The sequence below is a fragment of the Eumetopias jubatus genome, unplaced genomic scaffold (assembly GCF_037043125.1).
Source record: "Eumetopias jubatus isolate StellerSeaLion01/CBP00866 unplaced genomic scaffold, mEumJub1_p1.0 scaffold_8, whole genome shotgun sequence".
In the NCBI taxonomy this organism is placed as follows: domain Eukaryota; kingdom Metazoa; phylum Chordata; class Mammalia; order Carnivora; family Otariidae; genus Eumetopias; species Eumetopias jubatus.
The window spans coordinates 9363434-9373499 of record NW_028274814.1 but is presented as its reverse complement, the minus strand read 5'-3'; the positions used below and the strand labels follow the sequence as shown (position 1 = coordinate 9373499).

Sequence of the window (10066 nt, the reverse complement as noted above, 5' to 3'; positions counted from 1 at the left end):
ATGGAGCCCACTGCGGGGAGCGAGGAGGAGAGTGAAGGAGACGCGGTGACAGGGAAGTGCGTGAATAGGATCCCGGTGCCAAGACCTCCCTCCATTGAGGAATTCACCATAGTGAAGCCCATTAGCCGTGGCGCCTTTGGGAAGGTGTATCTCGGGCAGAAAGGCGGCAAGTTGTATGCTGTGAAGGTAAGAAGTCGGGGAGTAAAGAAAGGGAAAGAGTCCGAACCTTCGGCCCTCTTTCCTGCCCCTGAATTGGGCAGGCCCCAGGGCCATAGGAGCCTCTATGGCCCTGTGATATGACCTCTTACTTGGGGTGACAAGAGCGCCGGCAGGCTGGGTGTCTCGCCTCTGCCCCACTCTTCTTTTCACACCGCCAATGCCTAGGATACGCCAGGATTTCTGAATCCTTTTTACCACCTTGACCTTTACCGGGATTAAGTTGGAAACATTAAATTTGAAACAGTTATTCTTTTAAGATTTTATTTATTTATTTGAGAGAGAGGGAATGAGAGAGAGGGAAAGCACGTGAGGGGGGGAGGGTCAAAGGGAGAAGCAGACTCCCCGCTGAGCAGGGAGCCTGATGCTGGACTCCATCCAGGGACTCGATCCAGGGACTCGATCCAGGGACTCGATCCAGGGACTCGATCCAGGGACTCCAGGGTCATGACCTGAGCCGAAGGCAGTCGCCCAACCAACTGAGCCACCCTGGTGCCCCCTCCCTTCCTTGTTAAAAGTACAAGTCAATCTTTGGTAAATTAAAGATTGGGTAACTATCAACACAAATCCCATTTTAGAACATATCCATCACCCTAAAAAGACCTCCTGCCTGTCTGCAGTACCTCCCTCTAACACCCCTAGCCCCAGAATACCAGCAATCTACTTTCTATCTCTATAGGTTTGCCTTTTCTCTACATTGCATGTAAATGGAATCATGCAATATATAGTCTTTTGCATCTGGGTTTTTTTGTTTGTTTGTTTTTTACTGGACAACATCTTTGAGATTCATCAAACCTTCATTTACATACCTAGTCTATTGGAATAGGCCCCTAAATAGAATCCCTAATTTTTTCATCCCCTCCTTAGGCTGTGGCTCGCAAGCTTAAAGTCCAAACTCCTTAGAAAAGCAATCGTAGGGCGCCTAAGTGGCTCAGTCGGTTGAGCGTCTGCCTTTGGCTCAGCTCTTGATCCCGGGAGTCGCGCATCCCTTGGCTCCTCCTCAAACCTTACCTGACCTTTCAGACCCACTCCATTGAAATTAATTCTTCCTTGATTCATATGTTCCACCAATTTTTTGCTTTTCCTTCTACTATACTTCCTAATCAGTCATTATCAGTTGTTGAAATAAAAACACCAATTCATTTTTTCGATGAATGTCTGTTGAGTATCCCCTTCGTGTGTAGGGTCTAGGGTGCAGTGGTGAACAAAACAAACATGCCTTCACAGAGCTTCCAATCTAGGGAAATGATGGGCAAAATCATGTTACAGACTGACTTTGACAGTTTCCCTCAATTTTCGTATGGAAGGATATAAGGCTGGAATTTATAGTATATTAATTATACACAATAATATTGATTTTATTACTCTAATGAGTCTCTGGAAGAAATATGTCTTTTAATCATCCTGACAATTGATCTCAATGTTACTGACTTCAGTTTAGTGCCCCAGTTTTAATGTAGATTATATTACAGTTTTGCTTCTGTACCAATTACCTTGAAACTTGAAAAGAGTAATTTGTCATTTTCTATAAGACAGCATTTGAGACTGTTAACTTTCAGTAGTTTTAACTATTAAGATTTTTTTCTAGGCACACAAACTTCCTATATTCTTCCTCTTTCTGACTCAGTTCCCATCCATCAAAGAATCAGAAGTTAAAGAAAATTTATTAGCTGCTAATTATCTGTGCCTAGGTTCCTGATTATCTGGGGGCTTATTAGGAACATTACCACCTTTGAATTTGTTATAAGAATAGTAGAATGGAATTTTTTTTCTACTAACATGTAGGGCACTAGGGGCGCATTTGTTTACTTCTTTTTTCCTTCTCAAAAGGGATGTGATACTTTTGCCACTTGATGCTAAAATAAGTAGTTCTCTTGAAGAAACTTTAGTTTTGTTTTACCATATTAGCTGTTTTTCTGACAGTTTCCAGAGGGCAATGACAGTGACATCTATGTTTGCTCTCTCTGGTTGTTTCCACAAAGGCAACTCTGAAACCTGAGAACACTTTTGTAATAAAAAATAAAATGAACGTATTGTTATGTTGTCTACCATAGGTTTTCAAAAAAGCAGACATGATCGGGCGCCTGGGTGGCTCAGTTGGTTGGGTGACTGCCTTCGGCTCAGGTCATGATCCTGGGGTCCCGGGATCGAGTCCCGCATCGGGCTCCCTGATCGGCGGGGAGTCTGTTTCTCCATCTGACCCTCTTCTCTCTCGTGCTCTCTATCTCTCATTCTCTCTATCTCAAATAAATAAATAAAATCTTTAAAAAAAAAATCTAAATGGCAAACTGGGAGAAAATATTTGTTTAAAAAAAAGCAGATATGATCAAAAATATGACTCATCAGGTACAAGCTGAGAGGGATGCACTAGCACTAAGCAAAAGTCCTTTCATTGTCCATTTGTACTATTCACTACAGTCAGCAAACAATGTGGACTTGGTAAGTAAGTAATTTTACATTTTTTTCTTCACACATTAGCAATCACTGACTTCATTGACTTAAGAATACTATGGGGGGGTGGCACTTGGCTGGCTCAGCCGGTAGAGCATGCAACTCTTTGATCTCAGGGTTGTGAATTCAAGCCCCACATTGGGTGTAGAGATTACTTAAAAATAAATCTTTAAGGGGCACCTGGGTGGCTCAGTCGGTTGAGCGTCTGCCTTTGGCTCAGGTCATGATCCCGGGGTCCTGGGATTGAGCCCCGCATTGGGCTCTCTGCTCACTGGAGAGCCTGCTTCTCCCTCTCCCTCTGCCTGCTGCTCCCCCTGCTTGTGCTCTCTCTCTCCCTCATTCTCTCTGTCAAATAAAGAAATAAAATCTTTTTTAAAAAATGAATAAATCTTTAAAAATATATATAATTAAAAAAAAGAATATAGTCTCTGGTTTAGAGTACTTGGGTTTGAATTACAACTTTTGCACTTACTCTATGGCTTTGGCCGAGTTCCCGTACCTGTTGTATGGGCCAGGGTTCTCTGGAGAAAAAGAACTAATAGAGTGTGTGTGTGTGTGTGTGTGTGTGTGTGTGGAGGGTGGGGATTTAAGGACTTGCTCTATGTGATTGTCAGGGTTGCAAGTCTGAAATCTTGCAGGGTAAGCCAGCAGCCTGTAGACCCAGGGAAGAGTTGATGTTGTAACTCAGGTCCAAAAGCAGTGTAGAAGCAGAATTCCTTCTTCTTGGGGTGGGGTGGAGGTCGGGGCATGGACAACAACACCTTGATCTTTTTTCTTTTAATGCCATTCAACTGAATGGATGGGGCCCACCCAATTATGGAGGGTCATCAGGTTTTACTGAAAGTCTACCTAAATGTTAATCTCATCTAAAACACAACTTCACAGCATCATTTAGGTTCATGTTTCACCAAATCTCTGTGTACTATGGATTAGCGAAATTGATACATAAAAATTAACTATCCCACCTCAGTCTCCTCATCTGCAAAAGGGAGATAATAATAGTACCTACCTCAGAGGTTGTTATGACATTTTAATAGGTTAATATAAAGCATGTAGAACAGTATCTGGCACATAGGGCTAAAAATATTTGGTAAGTAAAGGACATATACTAGGAGTACTATATAAAGTTTGGTATATGGTAAGGAACGTATTGGGAAATGGTGGATTTTGAGCATGTGGACTTTGAGAGTTGCTTGCTTTTCATTTTTTTTTTTTTAAGATTATTTACTTATTTATTTGACAGAGAGAGAGAGAGAGAGACAGCGAGAGAGGGAACACAAGCAGGGGGAGTGGGAGAGGGAGAAGCAGGCTCCCCGCGGAGCAGGGAGCCCAATGCGGGGCTTGATCCCAGAACCCTGGGATCATGATCTGAGCCGAAGGCAGACAATTAACGACTGAGCCACCCAGGTGCCCCTTGCTTTTCATTTCTAATGAAGAATCTGAGGGAGCGGGAATTGGTGAAGATATTTTGACTACAAATTCTGGAGATCTGACTCCTGAGATGGTCTGTGGATTAAACGTTTGGTGTCTCCAGTAGCTTCTGTTCAGTATGCACAAATGGTTTTCTATGAATGGATGGGTCTTAGGATGTAGATTTTAGACCCCAAATTTGTAGTTTACCAACAGAACACTCATTCCTTTCATGATTTGATTTGCCTTCCGGGAGTGGAATCCCTTTATCCTCGATATGCTAAAGCTCTCTTGTAAGTCTGTGGAACATAATTGTGCGACAATTCAACTTTTTGCTATATCAAAAGCTTGAAACTGAACAGAACCTCATATCCAGCTTCAGACCGTACACCTGAAAATTCAGGATAGATTATAAAAATAGAGTCCACCCTAAAACTCTTTTGGTACCTGATGGTTAAATCCATTTCTCGTCTTTCAGTAAATCTGTGAGTATATTTAAACTGACATTAAATGTGGTTTGAAAGATTTAATGGGAAGACCAGAAAACTTTGGAGAATAAGAAGTTTTTCTAGGACAGTGGTGAGCACCCTTTTTAGCAGCTTTTTTGCATTAGGACTAATTCAGGATCAATAAAAGTTTTGTACACAGTTTAAGTACATGAAATGTGATCATATTATACTTAACCTACATATTTTTTTCCACTTACCGGTGACCTCATCCTTTCTAATAGCTACCCAGAATTACATGGATTTATTTAGGAATGCCGTAATTTTTATAACAAATGTCCTAGTAATGAGTTGGTTTGGGTTCTTTTACAATTCTAAACAACACTCCAACAAATACCTTAGCATGAATTGCAGTACCTGCTTGTAATGACCTTCTCTTAAGAGACAAGACCTGCTAATGCTGTGGGGCAGGGTTTTGAAGCAAAGATACAAATTTATATTGAGGGAATTCACCCTCAGAGTCCTTCAGGAGACCCCCTAGGTTCTAAGAAAGGCAGATATGTGGGTCTACTTTGTAGGATGGTTCACTGTCTGAGAGAGTTGAAAAAAAATACAGAGTAGCAGTAAGAAGGTGGAAACTAAATACTGTAAGAATAATTGACTTTCCATCTTTCAAGCCTGTGGTGAGCCAAATCTGGCCCACTGTTTCTGCACAGCCTGTGAGCTGAGAATAGTTTTGACATTTTTAAAATGTTGAAAAAAAATCGAAGGAAGAATAATATTTTGTGAAATGTGAAAACTATTTGAAATTTGAATTTCCGTGACTAAATACATTTTATTGGAACATAACCGCATCCTTTTGTTTACTTATTATCTATGGCTGCTCTTGTGCTATATCAGAAGAGTGAGGTAGTTGCCACACAGACCATGTGGCTTGCAAAACCTAATATATTTACTATCTGGCTTTTTACAGAAAAAGAAGGAAACATTGACATATTGCATTCCCAAAGAAGGTAGGGAACTATTTAATCACACAGGGTATATGGAACAGTATGTAGGTTATATAGTAAAGGCATTAGAGAGCACCAGGAAGAATTAAAAGATTAATAAGATTAAAAGATTAAAAAGATGAAAAACAATATCCTATTAGTTTCAGGTATAAATCATAGTGATTTTATAAATTATGAAATGATCCCCACAGTAAGTCTAGTTGCCATCTGTCACCAAAGTTATTGCAGTGTCATTGACTATATTTCCTGTGCTGTACTTTTCATCCCTGTGACTTATGTATTTTATAACATTTTTTTTTTTAGAGGGGGGCAGAGCAGAGGGAGAGAAAGAATCTTAAGCAGGCTCCATGCCCAGCACAGAGCCCAATACGGGACTCGATCTCACGACCCTGAGATCATGACCTGAGCTGAAATCAAGTTGGCCACTTAACCAACTGAGCCACCCAGGCTCCATAACATTTTTATAGAAAGAGAAAACTATATCATAAGTACGTGCTGAAATTTCTAATTCAATGGGAAATTATAGAATTTTTACTCCTCATCTTTGAAAAAATATAACCTATAAAAATATTTTGAAAAAAAATGTATTCTTTTACCCTGACCATCTGGGTTCTTAAGAACATTAACATAATTACTCGTTTGCTTAAACTTATAACATCATGTAGATCTAATACTTTCAAAATAACAATATCAATATTGTTTTCTTTTAATTTTAATTCAATTAATTAACATATAATGTATTATTGGTTTCAGAGGTACAGGTCTGTGATTCATCAGTGCTCATTAATCACCTGCCCTCCTTAATGTCCATCACCCTGTTAACCCATACCTCCACACACACACCCACACACCTCCCCACCCCCGCCCGCAACCCTCAGTTTGTTTCCTGAGATTAAGAGTCTCATGGTTTGTCTCCCTCTCTGGCTTCATCTTGTTTTATTTTTTCCTCTCTTCCCCTGTGATCCTCTGCCTTGTTTCTTAAATTCCATGTATCATTGAGATCGTATGATAATTGTCTTTCTCTGCTTAACTGATTTTTGCTTAGCATAATACCCTCTAGTTCCATCCACGTTGTTGCAAATGGCAAGATTTCAATTTTTGATGGCTGCATAATATTCCTGTGTGTGTGTGTGTGTGTGTACACACATTTTCTTTATCCATCTGTCGGTGAACATCTGGGCTCTTTCCATATTTTGGCTATTGTGGACATTGCTGCTATAAACATTGGGGTGCAGGTGCCCCTTCAGTTCACTACATTTGTATCTTTGGGGTAAATGCCCAGTAGTGCAATTGCTGGGTTGTAGGGTAGCTCTATTTTCAACGTTTTGAGGAACCTCCGTACTGTCTTCCAGAGTGGCTACACCAGCTTGCATTCCCACCAACAGTGTAGGAGGGTTCCCCTTTCTCTGAGTCCTCACCAACATCTGTCGTTTCCTGACTTATTATTTTTAGCCGTTCTGACCAGCGTGAGGTGGTATCTCATTGTGGTTTTGTTTTGTATTTCCCTGATGCCAAGGGACGTGGAGCATTTCTTTCATGTGTCTGTTGGCCATTTGGATGTCTTCTTTGGAGAAAAGTCTGTGCATGTCTTCTGCCCATTTCTTGATTGGATTATTTATTCTTTGGCTATTGAGTTTGGTAAGTTCTTTATGGATTTTAGATACTACCCCTTTATCTCATATGTCAGTTGCAAGTATCTTCTTCCATTCTGTCAGTTGTCTTTTGGTTTTGTTGACTGTTTCCTTTGCTATGCAAAAACTTTTTATCTTGATGAAGTCCCAATAGTTCATTTTTACCCTTGCTTCCCTTGCCTTTGGAGACGTGTCTAGCAAGAAGTTGCTGCGGCCAAGGTCACAGAGGTTGCTGCCTGTGTTCTCCTCTAGGATTTTGATGGATTCCTGTCTCACATTTACGTCTTTCATCCATTTTGAATCTATTTTTGTGTATGGTATGAGGAAATGGTCTAGTTTCATCTTTCTGTATGTGGCTGTCCAATTTTCCCAACACCGTTTGTTGAAGAGACTGTCTTTTTTCCATTGGCTGTTCTTTTGTGCTTTGTCGAAGATTAGTTGACCATAGAGTTGAGGGTCCATTTCTGGGTTCTCTGTTCTGTTTCATTGGCCAATGTGTCTGTTTTTGTGCCAGTACCATACTGTCTTGATGATGACAGCTTTGTCATAGAGCTTAAAGTCCAGAATTGTGAGCCACCAGGTTTGGTTTTCTTTCTCAACATTCCTTTGGCTCTTTGGAGTCTTTTCTGGTTCCATAGAAATTTTAGGATTATTTGTTCCATTTCTTTGAAAAAAGTGGATGGTATTTTGATAGGGATTGCATTGAATGTATAGATTGCTCTAGGTAGCAATGACAGTTTAACAATATTTGTTCTTCCAATCCATGAGCATAGAATGTTTTTCCCTTTCTTTGTGTCTTCCTCAGTTTCTCTCATGAGTGTTCTATATTTTTCAGTGTGGAGATCCTTTCCCTCCTTTGTTAAGTTTATTCCTAGGTATCTTACGGTTTTCAGTGCAATTCTAAATGGGTTCAACTTCTTAATTTCTCTTTCTTTCTCATTGTTGGTGTATAGAAATGCAACTCATTTCTGTGCATTGATTTTATATCCTGCCACTCTGCTGAATTCCTGTATGAGTTCTAGCAATTTTGGGGTGGAGTCTTTTGGGTTTTCCACATAGAGTATCATGTCATCTGTGAAGAATGAGAGTTTGACTTCTTTGCCGATTCTGATGCCTTTTATTTCTTTTTGTTACCTGATTGCTGAGGCTAGGACTTCTAGTACGATGTCGAACAGCAGTGGTGAGAGTGGACATCCCTGCCGTGTTCCTGACCTTAGGGGGAACGCTCTCAGTTTCTCCCCACTGAGAATGATACTCACTGGGCTTTTCGTAGATGGCTTTTATGATATTGAGGTATGTGCCCTCTATCCCTGCACCATGAAGAGTTTTGATCAAGAAAGGATGCTGTACTTTGTCAAATGCTTTTTCTGCATCTATTGAGAGGATCATATGGTTCTTGTTCTTTCTTTTATTAATGTAGTGTATTATATTGATTGCTTTGCGGATGTTGAACCACCTTTGCAGCCCAGGAATGAATCCCCCTTGGTTGTGGTGAATAATCCTTTTAATGTACTGTTGGATCCTATTGACTAGTATTTTGGTGAAAATTTGTGCATCCTTGTTCATCAGGGCGATTGGTCTGTAATTTTCGTTTTTGGTGGGTTCTTTGTCTAGTTTTGGGATCAAGGTAATGCTGGCCTCGTAGAAAGAGTTTGGAAGTTTTCCTTCAGAAGAATAGGTATTAATTCTTCTTTAAGTGTTTGGTAGAATTCCCCTGGGAAGCCATCCGGCCCTGGGCTCTTGTTTGTTGGGTCAATATGGTTATACTAACACTAAAACAACTAGATTCAATTTAGGATTTTGTTTTGTTTTGTTTTGCAGTTCTTTTTATCCTTGGGATATACTATCAAAATTCTGTTTTTTGACGTCACTTGAAATCATTTTTTGCTTGGTTATGAAACTCGAGATAGTGCTATGGTCATTTGTTTCCCTTTTGTATTGTAGATTTCTACTTAAAAAAGGGAATCCATAAAAGTACTAGAAGAAGGGGCACCTGGGTGGCTCAGTCGGTTAAGTGTCTGCCTTCAACTCAGGTCATGATCCCATGGTCCTGGGATTGAGCCCCATCGGGCTCCTTGCTCAGTGGGGAGTCTGCTTCTCCCTCTCCCTTTGCCCCTTGCCCGGCTCATACTCTCTCTCGCATGTGCTCTCTCTCTTAAATAAAATAAAATCTTTCAAAAAAGTACTGGAAGAAAGCTGATGTGAATATTTTTAAATCATAAATTGGTGTAGGTGTTTTAAGCACAAAATAAAACATATATAGACAGAAAATACCATTTACCTAGTCAAATAGCAAGTTTGGAGAAAATATTTTTTCATAAAATACACAAACGGCTAATTTTATTCCTATATAAACAGATATTATACATCAATAAGAAAGAATTAAATACCCCAGTAGAAAAATGGGCAAAAAATAGAAGTGATTCACAGAAGACACATAAAAGACCAAAAATAGGGACACCTGGCTGGCTCAGTCAGTGGAGCATGTGATTCTTGATCTTGGGGTTGTGGGTTCAAGCCCCACGTTGAGTGTAGAGATTACTTAAAAATAAAATCTTAAAAAAAAAATAGTGTAAAATGGGGCGCCTGGATGGCTCAGTCGGTTAATCGTCTGCCTTTGGCTCAGGTCATGATCCCAGAGTCCTGGGATCGAGCCCCGCATCGGGCTCCCTGCTCAGCGGGAAGCCTGCTTTTCCCTCTCCCGCTCCCCCTGCTTGTGTTCCCTCTCTCGCTCTCTCTCTGTCAAATAAATAAAATCTTTAAAAAAAATAAAACTAAAAATTAAAAAAAATAGTGTAAAGATCCTAAATCTCCCTAAAAGAAAATAAACATTTAAACAAGTCCATTTTTTTCTTAGATTGACAAAAATAAAAAGGATCAATAATTATTGTTGATGAGGATG

At 40.0% G+C, this 10066-nt stretch overlaps 1 pseudogene across 1 annotated transcript in view; it reads left to right on the top strand.

Annotated features, from left to right (window-relative positions):
- Positions 1-10066, top strand: part of LOC114203732 (serine/threonine-protein kinase greatwall-like) — a 35383-nt pseudogene continuing 25317 nt past the window's right edge. Inside the window, exon 1 of the transcript XR_015768761.1 lies at positions 1-186. The product of XR_015768761.1 is annotated as a serine/threonine-protein kinase greatwall-like (transcript). The remainder of the gene's footprint in view (positions 187-10066) is intronic.